The sequence below is a fragment of the Mustela nivalis genome (genome assembly GCF_964662115.1).
Source record: "Mustela nivalis genome assembly, chromosome: 3".
NCBI classification, from domain to species: Eukaryota; Metazoa; Chordata; class Mammalia; order Carnivora; family Mustelidae; genus Mustela; species Mustela nivalis.
Window position 1 is genome coordinate 68,447,288 of NC_139022.1, and position 20,985 is coordinate 68,468,272.

Genomic DNA, 20,985 nt, shown 5'->3' on the forward strand with positions numbered 1-20,985 from the left:
TGTTGTAGCAGCCACATTCTTTTCATGGTCAGACCTAGAGCAACTTCTTGCTATATCATAACTCTGGTTGTGTCTATTTTGCTTCCATAAAATACTATCAATTCCAATGAATAACTGAGTGCTTAGAGCGGTCATGAAAGTTTCTGGTCTTTGTCTTTCTCCTGCTAACAACAGAAAGTTCTGATGAATTGATTGAGTAAAAATAAAAGTGCACTGAGGTAGGAGTGTTACAATCACATAATCCTGTTTTTAAGGGCTCAAAGTACTAATCTGTGAAATTTTAAACAGCACATCACTGTAAATAAGAAATCTGAGCTGAAATGGAGCACGAGACTTGTTCAATGACATGAGAATGGACCTGGAAGTAAAACTGTCTAATGGGTTCTAATTCTGGCTCTGCCATCTAATTATCATTTGTGCCTAAGTGATATCATTTAGCTTATCCATGCCTCATTAGTGAAATGGGATAACTGACCCATAGGGAAAGGAAATATTTCATGGTGGAGTGAAGCATGGGTTGAGAGAACTTTGTAAAAGTCTTCCCTCTATGAAAGAGGGTATATTATGAGTGCCTATGTGCCTAACTATCCTGATATACTTTTGCTCAAAGCATGATTTGATCCCTGGCAAATGGTACTTTGAACATATGAGGATAGGCAAAGAACAGAGAAGGTTATGGTGTATAAGGGGTTTTATGAGCAAGCTGCACACTTTCCTCGTCTCTCCTAGTTTTGTCAACCGCCATGACAGTGAGAAGTAACCGTAGTACTAGCTCTTTTCATTATAGAAAATAGCTCGTTATATAATTTTAGAAATTGTCCTGAAGCTCTTGTGCAATCCATTTTTTAAAAAATATTTTATTTATTTATTTGACAGAGAGAGAGAGAGAGATCATAAGTAGGCAGATAGGCAGACAGAGAGAGGGAGAAGCAGGCTCCCCACTGAGCAGAGAGCCCGATCTGGGGCTCGATCCCAGGAGCCAGGGACCATGACCTGAGCCAGAGGCAGAGGCTTAACCCACTGAGCCACCCAGGTACCCCCATTTTTAAAAAAATTTGATTATGCAGACAATGGGAATTACTATCCCCATTTTACAGCTGAGATTATTGAAACCCAGAGACAAGATGTAAGTTGACCAAGTCACTCAGGAATTGAATGGCAGAGCTGGAATCCCAAACTTAGAGTTTTCTTTAATTTAGACTTTTAAATCTAATTGTCTAAACATAACATTTAATAACATTTACTGGTTTACAGGGGATAAAGGAAAGCAGGTTGTAACTAAAGTATAAGTTTCAGAGGCATATTTGAAGATGTGTGAATTGTTCTCTCATTTTTCTTCCTTCTAGGCTGTGTACACTCTTAACTAACCAAATATTCTCAAGTACACACACGTGTGTGCATGCACATACATACTCCATGTCTATAGTTGAAAAAGGGAAAGAAAAGCCATGTGTTGGGTTCCCTGAGAGAAGGACACATATGAGCAAGAGCATTTACATGGAGATTAAAACTGCATTCTCTCTCTCTCTCTTATCTATTTCTTTTCAGCGTAACAGTATTCATTGTTTTTGCACCACACCCAGTGCTCCATGCAATCCATGTCCTCCTTAATACCCAACCTGGCTCCTCCAACCTCCCACCCCTCGCCCCTTCAAAACCCTCAGGTTGTTTTTCAGAGTCCATAGTCTCTCATGGTTCATTTCTCCTTCTAATTTCCCTCAACTCCCTTCTCTTCTCCATCTCCCCATGTCCTCCATGCTATTTGTTAGGCTCCACAAATAAGTGAAATCATATGATAACTGACTCTCTCTGCTTGACTTATTTCACTCAGCATAATCTCTTCCAGTCCCGTCCATGTTGCTAGAAAAGTTGGGTATTCGTCCTTTCTGATGGAGGCATAATACTCCATAGTGTATATGGAACACACCTTTCTTATACATTCGTCCGTTGAAGGGCATCTTGGTTCTTTCCACAGTTTGGCGACCATGGCCATTGCTGCTATAAACATTGGGGTACAGATGGCCCTTCTTTTCACTACATCTGTATCTTTGGGGTAAATACCCAGGAGTGCAATGGCAGGGTCATAGGGAACCTCTATTTTTAATTTCTTGAGGAATCTCCACACTGATCTCCAAAGTGGCTATACCAACTTGCATTCTGATCAACAGTGGAAGAGGATTCCCCTTCCTCCACATCCTCTCCAACACACGTTGTTTCCTGTCTTGCTAATTTTGACCGTTCTAACTGGTGTAAGGGGGTATCTCAATGTGGTTTTAATGTGAATCTCCCTAAAGGTTAGTGATGATGAACATTTTTTCATGTGTCTGATAGCCATTTGTATGTCTTCATTGGAGAAGTGTCTGTCCATATCTTCTGCCCATTTTTTGATATGATTGTCTGTTTTGTGTGTGTTGAGTTTGAGGAGTTCATTATAGATCCTGGATATCAACCTTTTGTTTGTACTGTCATTTGCAAATATCTTCTCCCATTCCATGGGTTGCCTCTTTGTTTTGTTGAGCGTTTCCTTTGCTGTGCAGAAGCTTTTGATCTTGATGAAGTCCTAAAAGTTGATTTTCCCTTTTGTTTCATTTGTCTTTAGAGACATATCTTGAAAGAAGTTGCTGTGGCTGATATCAAAGAGGTTACTGCCTATGTTCTCCTCTAGGATTCTGATGGATTCCTGTCTCACGTTGAGGTCTTTTATCCATTTCGAGTTTATCTTTGTGTATGGTGTAAAAGAATGGTCGAGTTTCATTCTTCTACATATAGCTGTTCAGTTTTCCCAGCACCATTTATTGAAGAGACTGTTTTTTTTTTCCACTGTATATTTTTTCCTGCTTTGTCGAAGATTATTTGACCATAGAGTTGAGGGTCCATATCTGGGCTCTCTACTCTGTTTCACTGGTCTATGTGTCTGTTTTTATGCCAGTACCATGCTGTCTTGGTGATCACAGCTTTGTAGTAAAGCTTGAAATCAGGTAACGTGATGCCGCCAGTTTTATTTTTGTTTTTCAACATTTCCTTAGCAATTTGGGGTCTCTTCTGATTCCATACAAATTTTAGGATAATTTGCTCCAGCTCTTTGAAAAATACCAGTGGAATTTTGATCAGAATGGCATTAAAAGTATAGATTGCTCTAGGCAGTATAGACATTTTAACAATGTTTATTCTTCCAATCCAAGAGCATGGAATGGTCTTCCATCTTTTTGTGTCTTCTTCAATTTCTTTCATGAGTATTCTGTAGATCCTTGAGTACAGATCCTTTACCTCTTTGGTTAGGTTTATTTTCAGGTATCTTATGGTTCTTGGTGCTATAGTAAATGGAATCGATTCTCTAATTTCCCTTTCTGTATTTTCACTGTTAGTATATAAGAAAACCACTGATTTCTGTACATGGATTTTGTATCCTGCCACATTATTGAATCGCTGTATGAGTTCTAGTAGTTCGGGGATGGAGTCTTTTGGGTTTTCCATATAAAGAATGATGTCATCTGCGAAGAGAGAGAATTTGACTTCTTCACTGCCAATTTGGATACCGTTTATTTCTCTTTGTTGTGTGACTGCTGTTGCTAGGACTTCTAATACTATGTTGAACAAGAGTGGTGAGAGTGGGCAGCCTTGTCATGTTCCTGATCTCAACGGGAAGGCTGTGAGCTTTTTCTCATTGAAGATGATATTTGCTGTGGGTCTTTCATAGATTTTATGAAGTTCAGGAATTAAAACTGCATTTTCAATAAGCTAGTAGTAACCAGGCTCTTAGCCATTAAGCAGAGAGTTTTCCAAGCAGAATCTAAGATAACAACAGTTCAGAAACTCCAGCAGACAACAGGCACATCTGTCGTACTCCTGACACCTCAGGGCTGAACAATGTCAGTTAAAGCAAATGAAGTAAAAACTCTTCATATATTTGTGAATAAAGGGATGTTTGAACAAAATCCTCCTCCTTCCTCTAGGTGAAGGGTCCTTTTGAATGCCTAGTCATTCTGAAATTTGATATCTTTTTAAGTCACTTAGTTCAGGTTCTTGGATCTATAAGACTAGAAATTTAAGAACTTTGCACAATGACACTACAGGATTCTAAGCCCATGAGGACAGAGAAAGATGACTTTTCTTTGTTTTTACTATTGTATTCTCAAGAATATCATAGTACCTGGCATACTTTAATGTTTGCAAAGTTCATAAATCAGTGATGCATTAGGTTCACTTTCATGTGAATAATGGCTTTTCTATAGTAACTAGAAATCGAATGGCTTTGAAGAGTTAATGCAGCTTTTACAAGCGGCTAACTTTACACTTGGTAGCAATTTTGGCACTACAAAGTTCAGTCTCCAATAGAATCATTTATTTATGTAAAATTCAGGAAATCTTAAAAACGAAATGTATGGTTTAGGGCCATTAATTATCATGGATTTAAGTTTAGACCAAGAGGAAGAAGACTGGTCCTCTGCTCAGTTCTTATTCCAACAGAGGTAAGAGTAGAGACATTAATTTGGATCACAATTGAATTAATAAGAATTTGTTTTTGTTATTGTGACCACATGATATGCTCCAACACTCCTGAGTTTATGTAATTTCCCTGAAGCAGATGGGAAGCCATTTACTCTGGGAAGGGCATAACCCTTTTTAAGATTTAGATCTGACAGGAGAACCATGTCAGTACAAAGGAGAGAAAGCTGGTGGCCCTGGAGCAAGATACCTCTGCCAAAAGGACCAAGAAGGAATTTCTTGAGGAATTATATAGGAAGAAATCCTTCAAGGGATAAGTAGTAGTAATTTAGACCATTAGGCCCTTTCACTTTCTGCTAAGGAGAAGGATTAAAAATCTAAATGAATCCAAAGAAACCTGAAAACATGATGAAAACGACCTAGAGTACGATGTTTAGTTTGTCTACATGTATCTTTTCTCCATTGAATACAGTCAGGGGCCTTTGCTGGCCAGAGACTCAGAACACAACAGAGGATAAAATATTTATTAAACCATATTTATGAGAAATAAAACCAAACTTAGAACAATACAAACAAGCCAGTTAAGAAAAATAAATTGTACAGATCACTCTATTGCTTCTTGGCAGACCTAAAATTAAAACCTAATTCTTAATTCCCAACCAATTCAATGTGGTAAAAATTTGGGATTGTGTTATAAATAATTGTACCATATTTGCCAAAGAAGCTAGAAAGCTGTTCTATAAAAACAAAATTGTAGTTATGAATTTTTGAACTTGCCATCATAAGTCACTGAAATTTGGATTAAATGCAGTTAAGAATATACAACACTACACATCTCCCCAAACAGCTAAAATTAAAAATATAGTACCTAGTCTTGGGAACAAAATGCAGCAATTGGAATTCTTAAGCACTAGTGGGAATGTAAATTGCTTCAACCACTTTGTGAGAATATTTGTCAGTATCCACTAAAGCTATACATATAGCACTCTGTAATCCCAGAAATTCCACTTCAACACACAAACCTAAGATAAATGAAAGCATGTTTGCACCAAGATTTGGACATGAATATTTCTGCCATTTTATTAATAAAGGTCAAAAACTAAGAACAGCCCAAATGTCCAATAATACACACCATGGCTACCAAATGAGTTGTATACTTCAGGCCTACGAACTTTCCCCCCTCACAGTGCACATTTACACCTCAATTAAAGGTCTGTGTCTAAAATATTTATCTTGAAAACAATTTAAAAATATAAATTGTATATATATATTCTAGTTGAACATAAAGGTACAGTAATCTTTTCAATAAAAATATAGTATCTGACTAAAGAGGGCTACTTAATGACATATTAAATGGATAACTACTTAAACTACAGAAGCAAAATACACTCACAGTAGTAAAACTGAGTTGTAATAATCCATCAAGGGGCTATAAAGTCATTCCTCTAAAATTTTTTGTGTTCTTTCACCTTTGCTCCTTATGTTCAGGAAATGTAATCTTAAAATGAGTAATACTAGTTGAGATGATAAGAAGGGCTGATTAAGGAAAGGATCACATGACTCAAAGAACTAAGAAGAAAGACAGCATGGGCTGGTGATGTACTGTTAGTGCATTTTTGTCTTGAGTCACAACTTAACCCATCCCTGAGATGGCTCAAAGACTAAAAGGAAATATAAGAGAGCAACTCTAGGATTCTAGGGGTTAAGATGGGAGATGTCACGAACGCTGCCATCTCCTCTCACCATGTTTCACAATTTTCTTAGGCACCTCTACATGGAGAAGACCATGTCCTTAAGTTTAGAGTCACTTCTTACAGTTCATGAACAAAGCCCAAGGTTTCGATTTTGTCAAAAAGCCAAACACCAATTTTTTTCATCCCACTTTTGTCAAAGACTTGCTCTATCCACAGAATAAGGTTATATCTAAATAGGAAAGTAATAATGGGGGCACCTTGGTGGTTCATTTGGTTAAGTGTCTGACTTTTGATTTTGGATCAGGTCATGATCTTCGGGTCCTAAGATCCAGCTCTGTGTCGGGCTCCCCACTCAGCTGGAAGTTTGTCTGCTTGATATTCTCTCTCTCCCTTTCCCTCTGCCCCACTCCCTCACACACCCTCTTTCTCCTTCAAATAAATAAATAAATAAATCTTTTTTAAAAATTAGGAAATAACAAGCCAAACATTTTGGCAGTTGTTAAGGCCAAAAACTATGGGTAGACCTTGCTGTATCTTATGTTTTGCCCTTAAGAGCCATAAAAATAGGTAGCCCTACTTTCCTTTTTCCAATGGATTCAACTTACTTAATGTTTGTCTGGATGTCTGATCTTACAAAGCTCACATTTTGCTCTTTTATAGCACTTTGACATCTCTATGGTCAAATAATCTCGGTAAATCATGTTGACTGACTGACCAACTATTTCCTCTTCATATCAAAATATCTCAAAAGACTTCCTCTTAAAGACTTCTGACATCCACAATTCGTCACATAACTTGTATTACTAACCATAAAAAATATTTTTATTTGAAGGGGATTCTGCTGATGATGTTGCTACTCTAGGGTCTTAGAGAGGTTAGTGGGCAACATGTTTCATGATTAGTTAGTGTTTGGCAGTAATTCTTCCTATTTAGCCACCAGGTTTTTTTCTTCTTAAGGTACATAATAACCCTTAAACTCAGAGTCTTCATCTTTGACTGCTATGCAGCAGTCACGCTAAGTGCCTTTCTTGCAACTGGTTTAAATAACTCAAACTTCTACATTCATCAAAATTTCACAGTTTACTACCTGTGACTAAATAATTTTGACCTATCTTAACAAAACTTGCAGAAAATACTCAGATTAGAATTCCACCAGCAAAATTTATATATTTAAATGAGTTGAATATTAAGAAGGGCTTTAAAGTCATCTTAAGTTATCTTAAGACCTAGAGAAGACTTCAAGGTCATCTTAAGACCTAAAGAAACTAAGTGACTTGTCTGAAGCCATAGGCTTCATTGATGGATGAAGATAACAATGCAACAATAATAAGAGCCAACATCTGTTGGATGCCCACCACGTGTCAAGTGCTAGAGTAAAGGCTGTAAGTGAATTACCTCATTTAATCCTCATAGCTCTTTTATATCCTCTAATAGCCAATTTGAATGCTTTTCTATAGTCTTGCAAGAACTCTTGTTAATGTTTGAGGAATGATGATATGCTTAGTGTTGATGTTAATCTTTTCACAGAAATGAAATGATAGAATGCTAAGAATGTGTTTGTTTTTGGCACTTTTAATGTCAGTTATGTGATATCCACATTATAATTTACAGTTATTTTCTTAACTTTACCCCAATATTATTGTGCTATCATCCTCTGACCATTGTGATTTGTTTTTCTATTTTATTTATAAGTCTGTAACTGAACCTTGGCAGTAAAAGTCAGTGGCGTTCATTAAGTAATTCAGAGATAATCATTGGTTGCATTTATATTTTATGAAATCTGACTGGTATATGTTAATCCAGAGGTTTTTGCAGAATATGCAAAATAACCTGTTTCATGAGTTTGTGATATAAATGGGTCATTTCTATTTCTAGTATTCAAATTAGTCTCTAGAGCCTTTACACGCCCATTAGCAGAAACTCAAGTATCTCTCTTGGGACATCTCCAACTCCCCACATATTTCACCCCACATATTTCAGGAACTCTGGAGACTTTCTCATTCAAAGCAATCAGTTCTGCGTCACACTTTGAGAAAAGAACTAGAAAATCCTATCAGTTCAATGGAAGAAAGTTCCCTTGTTTTTGATGCAATCATTTTGCTCTTAGCCACATTTGTCATAGAACACATGTGGACTCATATATTGGGATGTTAAATTTATCTGCTGCTGGTATCACTGGTATCACTGGTATTCTGGCAGTGCTTTCTCAGGACCTAAGGGCAGAAGGTATAATTGACCAAATATTTCTTTAACCACTACAAGCTCCAGTTCTGAAATTATTCCTACCATCTTGGATCTCAGCCCTGAAAGTAAGATCCCATGGTGTGAATGTACTAGGGGTAAGGGTGACCCAAATTTGGGATACCAAAATGTTGTAGTACAAAAATTGGTAGACAGTAGAGTCAAACTGCCTAAGGTCACCCCTGCCTCAACTGCCTAATAGCTGTGTGATCTTGGTCAAGTCATTTACTCTCCCAACTTTCCTATGGGCAAGATGTGATACTCGCAAGTTGTTTTGAGCAGATTTATATGAACCACACAAAAAATTCTTGCTATAGTAATGTTGTCATTTTATTGTTATTAATAATAAATAGCATTACCTGAAAGCGCAGCACTGGGAGAGGCTACTAACTTGAGACAAACTCCCCACTGTTTTGTGCCCTAACCCCTGAGTATACATGTCTTGGCACTGAATTCAATCATCATTCCAGTCATCGCATGTAGTAGAAAAGCACTGAGGTGCCCCTGGGGAATCTCTTCCTGTGGACCTCTATTGCCTACCTCAATTCATGACAGATAATGTATGAGGATTGAATCCTGAAAGGGAAGTAGTGTAGGTCTTGATCCCTTTGTTCCTACAAGGTTCACTGACTTCTACACAAATTTTTCTTCTTCATTCTCAGTGACCAATACTACAGATAAACTGGGTATCACAGGGAAAATTCTTACCAAAAAGAGTATCTTGCCATAACCTTTTACCAGGGCAATAATAAATACTTGTCTTATATTTACAATTGCAGAGTCAACCTTAAAGGAAACATTCTAAGCCAAGGAGAAACACCTCTAAGGCAATTTTCTCTTTACACCAGGATAAAGACATGGCTGGCCACTTTTAGAAAACAGTTACTTCCCAATCCCATCTTGTTTCATTGGATTGGGAGGGAGACAAACCATAAGTGACTCTTAATCTCACAAAACAAACTGAGGGTTGCTGGGGGGAGGGGGGTTGGGAGAAGGGGGTGGGATTATGGACATTGGGGAGGGTATGTGCTTTGGTGAGTGCTGTGAAGTGTGTAAACCTGGTGATTCACAGACCTGTACCCCTGGGGATAAAAATATATGTTTATAAAAAATAAAAAATTAAATAAAAAAAAATAAAGAAACATAAAGATAAAAAAAAAAGAAAAGAAAACAGTTACTTGCTTTTTTTTTTTTTTTTTAATACTCACATTCTGTCTAAATCATGTGCCTTGGTCCCTACCTATTTCATACCTAATTACATAGATTTGCTTTTTGTTTTTATTTTTAACATTTATTTATTTCAGAGAGAGAGAGAGAGAGAGGAGCACACACACAACTGGGGGAGGGGCAGAGAAAAAGAGAAGCCTCAAGCAGGCTCACCACTGAGCATGGAGCCTGACACAGGGCTAGAGCTCAGGATACTGAGATCAAGACCTGAGCCAAAATCAAGAGCCAGCTGCTTAACCCTGAGCCAACCAGGTACCCAGGTTTGCACCTGGATGTGCCTAAAGAAAGTGATACTGAGAGTATAGAATTTTAAGGACAACAGAAATAAAATCCATAATAATAGAAGAATAACACACTATGCCTTTTGAAATCATATATATCTTCACTATGCTATTGTTAACTCAGAGAATGATTGAAATTTTCCACTCTCGAAAACCATCTGTAGTAGATAGGTCCCCAAAAGCTATTTATGAAGTTGCATTGCTGTTAATCTAATCACACTCTATGCAAACATAAAACTCCCCAACATCACAGCTTTTACTATGCTTGCATATAGTAAGAATGTACCTAACACTGGGTCTGTGCATCCAGCAAATATTTAATCCACTCTATTTATTTCATGTTTGTAATCTATCTATATACTATATGCATTCTTTGCCAGTGAGTACTCTGTGTTTGTGTTGTTTCTTTTACATTAAAGGGACCAAAGCAATAAAAAACTAGATATAAACACTATGTACTTCAGAATGTTCATATTAAAAACTAGAAAGTAATGATTATACTTCATATTACTCTCATCATAAATTACAGTATAAAACAGAATTTATAAAAGTAATACTGTTTATGCTTTGAAGGACCAGGAGGAAAAGAATGTATCACACTTGAAAAAAATAGTCAAATTAACAAAAACCATTAGAATTTATATAAAGGGTGACTAAGATAAGATCTTCTGCCCTAAGATTCTAGGGTTCTCTCATCTAGTTATCTGAGAAGTATTGTTGGTTTATAAAGTATATAGCGGTCAGGGCACTACTTTTAAAGGAAAAACCACATGATACTTAAGTGTGAAAAGTAGATGTGCATTACTTACAGTCTTTGCTTATGACACAACAGAGCATCAACATTACTTTAACGGTCTCTGTAGCAATGCTGCTATGATGCCATCAAGAGAACCAAACTTCGGTAGTCCAAGTTCATGGATACCCTATTATAATGCCATTATGGTAGGAAAATGATTTCAGTGCAAGTTAATGGAAACCACATTACACTGGTAAGAGATTTTATTGTAAGTCTACAAAGACCACATTATAATGGTCAAACAATTTCTCTGTAAGTCTATGAAGGCTGCATTAATAATGCCATTAGAAGAGCAAAACAATTTCAAATAAACTCTATGGGGACTCATTTCACTGTCATGATGGTGGCAAAATGATTTCAGGGTATGTTTATGGAGAACCCCTTACAATGCCATTATGACAGCATTACAATAGTAAAAAGAAATTATGGGGAGCCCATTATAATGCCATTATAATTCCATTACATTGGTTAAAAGATTTCAGAGTAGTTCTACAGTAACACTACTACAATGGTAACAATTAGGTCATAGAAAATATCACAGTGGATGACACTTACAAGGAAAAACCTCTCTATGTTTGGAAAGAGCAGAGTGATGTCCAGGAAAAAATCAGGTCTATTAAAGTCTTAACCATACTGAGGTTGTGTAATATCAAAATTTCACCTCTAGATTTATCCCATCTGTCATCAGGGATGGAGGAGTTGGGATTGAAATTAAAAATACAATCCCTTCTCTGTAAATTATTTTTATTGGCCCTAATACATTAGAATATGGTGCCCCTGGGGAACCTATCCTACCTTTGGACTTCTGTTGTCTAGTTGCCACAGTTCCTTAAGGAAGACTGAACTTTGATTCCCAAGAGGGAAGCAGTGGAGGTCTTGATATCTTCAAAAGGTTCCTTGAACTTAACACAAATTTGTTAAACCCCTCTCTCATCAATTCTTCCTTTTAAGTGGATATTCAGAAACCAATTCATAGCTGGCTAATGCTCAAGATTTTGCTACCACATCCGTCAAGTTTAGTCTCATGAAAATCAATCTATTGTATGACTATGAGTTATATCCCCATCTTCATCAAGCTGATCAATAAGCATGGGCTACTGACAAGAGTATAAGATATGTAAAGACAGTATATAACTTAGGATAGTAGGCTGAATAATGCCCACCCCCGCCCCGCCCCAAGATGCTCATGCCCGAATCCCTAGAACCTGTGAATATGTTCTGTTACATACTAAAATGGTCCTTGCTGATGTGGTTAAATTAAGGATGTTGAAACTGGGAAGATTACTCTGAACTATCAGTGTGGGTCCATATTTCGTGAGAGTCCTTATGAGAGGGAAGCAGGAGGGTCAAAGACAGTGAAAGTGATATAAAGGTAGAAGCACAGATTGATGAAATGAGACCTGACCCAAAGAATGCTGGAGGTCTTTACAAGTTGCAACAGGCCAAAAAACTGATATTTTCCCTAGAGATTCCCGAAAGAAGCCGGCCCTGCCAACACCTCAATTTTAGGCCCATAAAACTCATCTTGGACTTCTTACAACCAGCACTGTAAAAGAATACATATCTGTTATTTTATACCACTACTTTTGTGGCAGTTTGTTAAAACAACAATAGGAAACCAATATACTCAGGAAAATGGATTTTTCATCTGCTATGAAATAAGCAAATTTAAAAACTTTGTTCTAACGACAAGACCAAAATTATCACATTGTGTTCAACTTTTACAAGAAACAAAATACAATTATTTACTTTTGGTTACTCCACTTTTTTGCTTGCATGTCTCTAGGTGTTGGATGTATTACACTTGATCTGAGCCAAAAGGCCAAGAAGCTAAAGGTATTGGATGTTTTAAAGGTAACTGTTTTTTTCCACCATTATCGTACTTTTCCTCTTGATTCTAGTCCTTCCAATAACGTCCTTCAAATAAGACATGTGGAGAAAAGGAGAAATACCAGAAACTGAAAACATGAAGATTGATACTGGCATCAAGAAACACAGGAAACATGGATGAATATTTTAAACTCAAGGTACCTCTAGAAACATCTCACTTTATAAATATTTACTTTTTCTTTCCTGGCAAGGGAGATGATATATGCATACGGAGATACTTCAGGGGCTAAGAAACAGAAAAAACAGAAGGACAGAAGATCAGTTAGCCACCCTGGAGTAAGGGCAGAGCAAGTTTGTCATGGCATATGAGAACCAATAGTGCTTAGCAAGGGGCACCGTACTCATTCACACTTCCCATCCTCCTTTGCGTTTGGGCTAGGGACACAGGAGGGACACAGGAGTGAGTTCTTGGCAGATGACAATGTGCATTAAAGTTATGTGTCATTTCTCATTCAAAACATTTAAGAGCCAGTGGCCTCCTACTTGCTTTCCTCTACAACCAATTTGGAAGTCATATAATGATAAGGGGACATGACAAAATGGAAGAAACTTGGATCTTTGGAGTTACCAAATGGAAAAGTACTCTCCGCTAAACAGTGTTGGATACTTCTTGGCATTAAAATACAAAGACTTTGAAGTTCTTCTGTTGTGGCAACTAGAATTAATTACCTTAACTAGTAACAGATGAGAAATAAAAAGGATAATCGAGAATTCTGTCCTAGAGTTATTCTCACATTTGGATATGAACTCCATTTTTTTCCTGAGGTCACAGGATACTACCTCCCAAATAAAAGCTATATACATATTTTTTAAAAAGGTTTTACTTATTTGAGAGAGAGAGGGAGGGAGGGAGAGAGAGAGAGAGAGCATGAGGTGGGGGCCAGGGAATGGAGGGGGCAGAGAGAAGGGAGAAGCAGACTACCCACTGAGCAGGGAGCCCCATGCAGGGCTTGATCCCAGGACTCTGAGATCATGACCTGAGCTGAAGGCAGCTGCTTAACCTTCTGAGTCACCCAGGTATCCCAAAAGCTATATAGCTCTTAACTGCCACACCAACAGAAGAGAAAAGGCAGTAAGAGATGGATGTTAGAGATACAGTTCTTCAAAAAGATCATATAAAGAACAGATATCCTAGAATAGCTTTATTGTGAGGCAGGTGTTACAAAGAAACTCACTTTATACCTATTTTTCATTTAATTTTCTTAGATTTGGAGAAGGAATGAAGACAAAAACAAAAGAAACTTCTTAAGAGGTAGAAGACATTTCAAGAGCAAGGTCAGCTTTGGAAGCCTAACCTCAAAGGTTATTTGCACAGAGAAGGGGAATAAATCTAGTTTAGTGTAAACTGTGTGAGCTGATGTATACCTAAAAGACTAGTTTAGAAAGGTTCATTTTAAGACACGTTAGTGAATTTCAAGCCCCAAGTAAAAGACTCCCACTTTAACAACATTCAAGAGCATGTGAGCATAAATGTTATGGTACTACGCTCTACCCAACAAAACCTGGTCGTGGGCACAATTAGCTAAAGGCCTTCGGCTGTAGCACCTCTAGATCTGCTGTGTTGTCAGTGCTAAGTCCCCGCTTACCCCAGATGACACCATGCCCAGGGACAGACTCTAGTGAGCAGATTTGCTAGGAAACTCCTCATCGGACTGGCTGACAATTTCTTGGGAACCGCAATGAATCTGAGATGTTTCCTATCCAGTTCCCTTCTCTTCGCATTCTCCTTGCACAGCTGTTAGACAAGCATTGTACCAGGGCACAGGTCTTCTCCTCTTCTACTACCCTACCCCCTCAACCTTCCCAGACTTGTCATCCAATGTTTCTTAAAAAACCTGGAGTGACACAAGTGCCATTAGAAGTTAGGTTTGAGGGCTAGCCCCCCTCCCACCCAGAGGGCAAAGGGGAAACACAGCCTGGGTTAGCTCCTGGCCCAAGGTGACTGCTACTTTTTTAATACCAGTTTTTTAATCCAAAAGTTAGGTATTTGTTTATCTGTTTATTTTCTCATTGTCCTATTCATGGGTTTGTCTGGCTGTTGGGTAATCTAGACTTGCTGTGGACCAGCGAAGACTGAAAACCACATTGGTGAGGGACATCAGCAATTTATGCCAAACCTACTTTGTTCATAATCATTTTAGCCCAAAGAATCAGAAAAACCAGACTTCCTCACTGCCCCAACCCAAAGTTGTCTAGTAAATCATTTTATGAAAGCAAACCATTGTGTGCACATATAAGCAGTATATGCAGATCTTTCTTTAACCTTCAAATCTTTCTTTAACCTTCATATCTTTCAGATACTGATCTTAGGTGACACTTAAAAGAATTTATCTTATGATTCCCTCATACACAAGAGGAACAGAGCAAGCTGATATGTGGATCAATAAAGATGTCCTGGGTATCTTTACCGATACCAACTTCTGAACTTATAAGCAAGTGAAATATAGTATCTTTTCTCATAGAAGTCTTTATCCCTGGTCTCTCATGTTATGTTTAAGTACAAAACCTCATTTGCAGTTATTTCTGTGGACCGTGCTGGTGTGGTGCTGGTTTAGGGAAAAGGGAGAGGGTAACCAAAGGTACAGAACATTTGCCTTTGGACAGAATTTATTATTAGATTTAAAACTGTGTGGAAAGTCCCCACATGCAAAAGCTCAACAGATATAAGGCTTTTGTGTATCTGTGTATAGAGTGTGCACTCAATTAGTGTCTATCGTTCAACAAAATTAACAAAGGTGATATGACATCCAGTGCCAAGAGTGTGCTAAAAATGTTCCTTTAAACAAATCCATAAAGGAATTGCTAGAGAAAAATGGATTGCCAAAATAAATGCAATTAAGTAAAGGTAGACAAAAATGACTAAAAGATGGATTGGAAGATCATTCTGAACCTGTCATGTAAATCAGCCTACTGGAAATCAAAGTGTGGAAATGTTCAATATCACTGATACGGACTATTAGAAGTAACACAGCAATTGCTTAGGGCTGTTGAGTCGTCTAATAAACTTGATCCAACAAAAATTGTAGATAATCCATGTTAAAAACCACAGACTTATCCCTAGAGTTTTGTAAGACCAAAGCCATGTTTCCTATAAGGATTTATTAATGGTGCACTTGATAATGCATATGATTAGAAGAACAAAAATATGTTAGCATAAAGCAAAATAGAAAAGCAAAGCAAAACACCCTCTGGAAATAGAGTAAGTCAAATTTGAGGTTGTCACTATAAATATTCAAGACAAATTTCTCCTTGAGTCTATTTCATACTTAAAAAATAAGGCATCACACAACATTCATGCACCCCTACACCCCAAATTTCCAAAATAATATTTTGGATATTTTTGGTTCACTGAAGTCTAAAACCGTTTTACTCTTTTCCCTTTTAGTATTAGCAACTATCTGCAATTTCAGAGCTACTTCATCCTTATGTTTCTGATTCATTTGCAATTAAAATGATTCAAAAAGTAACTTTTGACGTTTTTAGAATTTTTCCCCACAAATAAAGGGAGGTCATGCTTTGCTAAGAAGGTATGAACTTGAATATTCAAAGGTTTAAGTTAGGTTTAAAATTTCAGCCACAAAAACATTCACGGAGCTCTCAACCAGAGTAATAAGTTCTCAAATTTTCTGTTTCTTTCCTTCTAAACTTTCCAAGGTCTTGACAGGCATCTTAAGCAGTAAACTCGAGCCTCTCCAAAGGTGAGAAATAACTGAATTTTGTGAAAACTGGGAAGCTATATTCTAGACACATCTATTTTTAATCTTGGGTCTGTGAGAAGGGACAGGATTACACTTGAGGAAAAGACCTGGGCACAAAAGTATAGCCTCTTGAAACACACTGGTACCACCTGTACATCTCCTGAATTCTGACAGATGTTAAGATCTAGGTTCAGATGCATTCCCAAGCCATGTGGACTTACAGTGGTACATTCTGGAAAGCAGACTCTGCCCTCAACTTTTAAGATCCTACAGAAATGTATCCAAAGCTAGATTCATGTACACTGTGTACTACACTTACGCTTGGTGCCAGTGAAGCTAACCCTAGATTTATCTTGCACTGTGTGAGGAAAAGTGAAGATTAGGTTGATCTCCAGAGCGTTTTTGACTTTATTTTTCATGAGAAAAACCAGTAGTACACTCCTGAGAAAGGGTTAGATGGACTTCTACCTTTAAGGTGAACCCAAGTTCAGAGCTGAACTATAGCAGGAGAGCTCTCAGGCATCTACACCTTGCTCTTGAGCATGGCTTACATTTTCCTGATTTTTTCCAGGGTAGCAGAAGGCACATAAATGAACTGTTGCCCTGGCAGCTGCAAAGTGGGCTGCCACAGTACTTCCCTGGCATGTGTGGGGAGGTGGACAAACCCTACTTGACTGCCGTCATTATTAAATGCAGAAAGAGAAAATAGTAACAGGTAAGTGCTTCACAAAATGCCCTACTGTTTATACCCACTTCTGCCTTCCTAGTTGTTTTTAAGGGCCAGGGTTGGGACAAAGTCTATCTTTATTTTATACATAGCAGCAACCATCACTGACCAACCAGAGAGGGCAAGAAGTGTGGTCGAAAGGACACTGGATTGAAAGTTGCAAGATTTGGTGTTAGCCACAAACCAGTTTTATGGCTTTTAGCAAGTCACATAAATTGAGCCATTCCCAGTATTCCTCTCTGGGGGGGAAAAAAAAAAGCCCTGGTGATCCTTTGATTTCCTCATTTCTGTACAAAAGCATGGTTCTGTGTTTCTAAGTGGTGGCATAGGGATTAGCAGGAGTTACAGAATGTCCTTTACTAGTACATAAGCTAATTTCATAGAAAGGTTAGATTGTGTTTACGTCATGCTAAAATTAAAATTCCATCCAATTTCCAGGTGTTTTAGTTCCATGAAAGGATGGAATTGGTGCTTTGGGGTATACAAATAGATGAGCTGTTTAGGTCAGCCTGGAAAAATATCTTGGTTGCATGTGACATGCAGGGGCCATAAGTGATGGGGAAACAGAGTCCAGTCGGTTCATCTCATGTCATACTTGAAAGATCATTTATGCATTTGTGCGTTTATGCTTAAAAGAGCTGACTCAGGAGTGCTGTGACAGCTTTTAACTTAGAATTCTCTTATTTTTCTGGATTTCTGTCTCCTTCTTAATGGTATTTTAATGCAGTTTTTGTGTTCAATTATAATAGTGTTGCTAAATACAGTAGGTCTGATTCCACAGAAGAAGAATAGTTTTTTCAAAATCAGCATTTTCCTGCTGATTTGCCAGCTGTTTCAATAAATACTCATCTCCCAACTTCAAACGAGTATATTGCACTCTTACTAAATATAAATGCCATCCACAGCTACTGTATTCTGGCTTTTGAGTTCTCCTTAGAATCAAACACAAAATCTGCTCTTTGAGGGACCCCTTTCTCAACCATGTGCAGGTGATTCTGCTGACTCAGGTGTCCTAACAACTAGTCAATGCCTGTTTCTCCAGTCATTTCCTCCCCGTGTAGAGGGCTAAATAAGAGTGAGTGAATTAGCACCGCCTCTCTCGGTTTCGCCATCTCTCCTATTTCTATCTTTAAACTACAAGAAATGATTAGTCAGGGCAACTTGAATCTATAATAATAATCATACCCTGTTTATTTCATACCTTCTCCCCCCCCCAAAAAAAAACCCTTCTGACCTACCCAGTAGGAATCAAATGTGTATTAGGCTCCAAGGATAAATTCTTACTTTTGGACATGGTAGAGTAATAAGATATTCATTCAATGTAAAGAAAGGGTATTGTTAAAAATAAATGAAAATGGTGATATCTAGCCTCCTCAATATAAATTTTGTGCTTTTATACACGAATATTGTAACAACCCTAAGGATTAGCAGGAACATCAGAGTATATTTTCGGCCATGCATTGTTTTTCTAACAGTCCTCACTGAATTGTATGTGTGCATTTTTCTTATTTTTAATCAGCATTACAAGAAATCCAAGCAATTAAGCCTTTCAATATCTCCTAACAATAGTAAAAAGGCAGCTATAGTAATTGCAGTAAGCATATTTGTTGGTGTTTGTATTTAGAAAAATACTAGTTGGTCTTTTATCTGACAGAAACTAAAGCTGGGGAATTGTTACAGAAACAAATGCAATTCAAAAGCAAAGTTGCTTCACTTAAAAAAAAAAAAATGTTATGCAAGTCTTTGCTTTTGAGTAAACAGTGCTATCCAACAGACCAGGGAAGTTAATGAGGGGACGCTTGCTGGGTTCTCAGGTAGCAGCCCCTGCTGGTTGATCCTTGGACTGATAACAAGCTTCTATGGTAACTATGTCCCTGCCCTGCAACTACAAGGGAGACTATTTTCCAATCAAACTATTTTTTCCCCCCGCACCTTCAGAAGATGAGAAAAAATGTGAGGCCTTAAGGTACTGAGCCCAGCGTACTACATTCTTAGACATGTGGGTGGCCAAGAGCAAATGGCCAGAAAACTCTCTTATTTGGTAATATGTTGTTTTCACAAAATGACATTAGTGGCCCACCCTGAATTCTTGATACACAGACTATCTATACATAGGTGCCAACTTGAGGGGCCAAGACGGCTGAATGCAAACAACCAGGTATTTACTAGATTTGGCCACTTTGGGTTGTTGGTTTTGTCAAAATAACTGGCCATTTAAATGAATTCAATCATTTTTAAAATCAGTTTGTGGATGCAGACACAGCCACAGTCTAACATAGTTGACATTCTTTTCCTTGCCGCTGGAATTAGAAAGTAGACACTTTTTTAGACTCTCATCCATTCATAGCCCATTTTCTTTGCATACTTTACGGTTTGAGATTTCTGAAATAAATCTTATATGCAATGTTTGATTTAAAAATGTTTTAAGTCAGTGTAATGGGAATTGTTTGCAGCATCTTCTGTGACTTTTATCAGATGATCGTCATACTTACATCAAATCATACACATTTGGAGACATTTTGAAGTTTGATGTGAAATTTACAGATAAAACTTCTCATTTAGTATAATTTCCACAGTTTATTCAGAAATTTTGGTAAAATCTGCAATTTGAAGAAGTGATGTCTTTCTGATTTTACAAAACAATAACTGATTAGATATTTGTAAGTGACTCTACTTTTTCAACTATTTAAAATGCAAGTATATTTATTTATTCCACCCACTGTTCCGTAAGTTCTCTGAGGGCAGGGACTTTGCCTATGGTTTTCATAGCTGTATGCTCAATGCCTAGAGCAGTGCTTATCTAATTACAGAAGGCCCGCACCAAATATATATTAAGACATTTCACAAAATGCTATTAGGTGCACAACACATTCAATTGCCATGTGCATCCTGCCTTGTTTCCATAGTATAGTGATTATCACATTTACCTCACAAATGCCATGACAGATTCTGGGGTCACCATACAAAAGGTATACTTTCTGTAATAAGGGAGCTAACATTCCAGTAAAGAGAGATAAATAAAGAGATGATTACAATACAGGATAAATATCACTAGCTGTAAAGCAAAGAGGAGAGATCCCTACCCTAGAATAGGGGAATCAGAGAAAATCACCCCACATAAATGATGTTCCTTCTAAGATTTTTAAGGATACCCAAAAATTGACTAAATCAAGAAGCAACAGACTGATGGCTAGAGAAGTACAGAAGTAGGTAAGGAGTTCAACCTTGAAAAGCCATGTGAACACAATTTAAAAAAAAAAAAAAAAGGACCATAATTTGAAGGGAACAAAATCACTCAAAGGTTGTTTTTGGAACATGGCATAGAAGAGTTGAGGTTCAGAAAGACTGTTAACTACATTATGGAGAATGGGTTGGAAGAACGGCTGAAAATAATTCACCTGAGGCATGGTGCAGACCTAAAATAGAGGAACAGCTTGGGAGCTGGAGAGACTTAAATGGATTTGAGAGATAGTTTAGAATCAAGACAGAAAGAACTGAGACACTTACACATTTAGGAATGGATGAAAGAGTGGATAGAGCTAAGGGTGATAGCCTGCGTACAGCTGAGAAGACAGACTAGATGGTGGTGTCATGTAATAAGACAGAGAATATGGAAGGAAAACTATATAGGAAGTGTGTGTTTGGGAATCATATAAGTAATTTAGAGCATGTCGAACTTGAGATGTGGTGTCACATGTATGTACAAGTGTCCAATAGAAAGTGAGAAATATACGTGTGGTGCTACACAGTGATGTAGGTTGACAGAAGAGTGTTGGAAGCCATCACATACAGATGAAGTGAGGTCCTAAGAGAAGATGAGATGATGGGAAGACAGCTGAAGATGGAACCAAGAAAAAGCAGCAATCTAAATCAGAATTAACAAAAATGTAAGAAAAGAACATTTTAAAAGTCAGTGAAAGAATTGAACTTTAAGGGGAACAGAGCTGCTGTCAAAAATGACATTAAAATCAGGTAAGATGAGGAC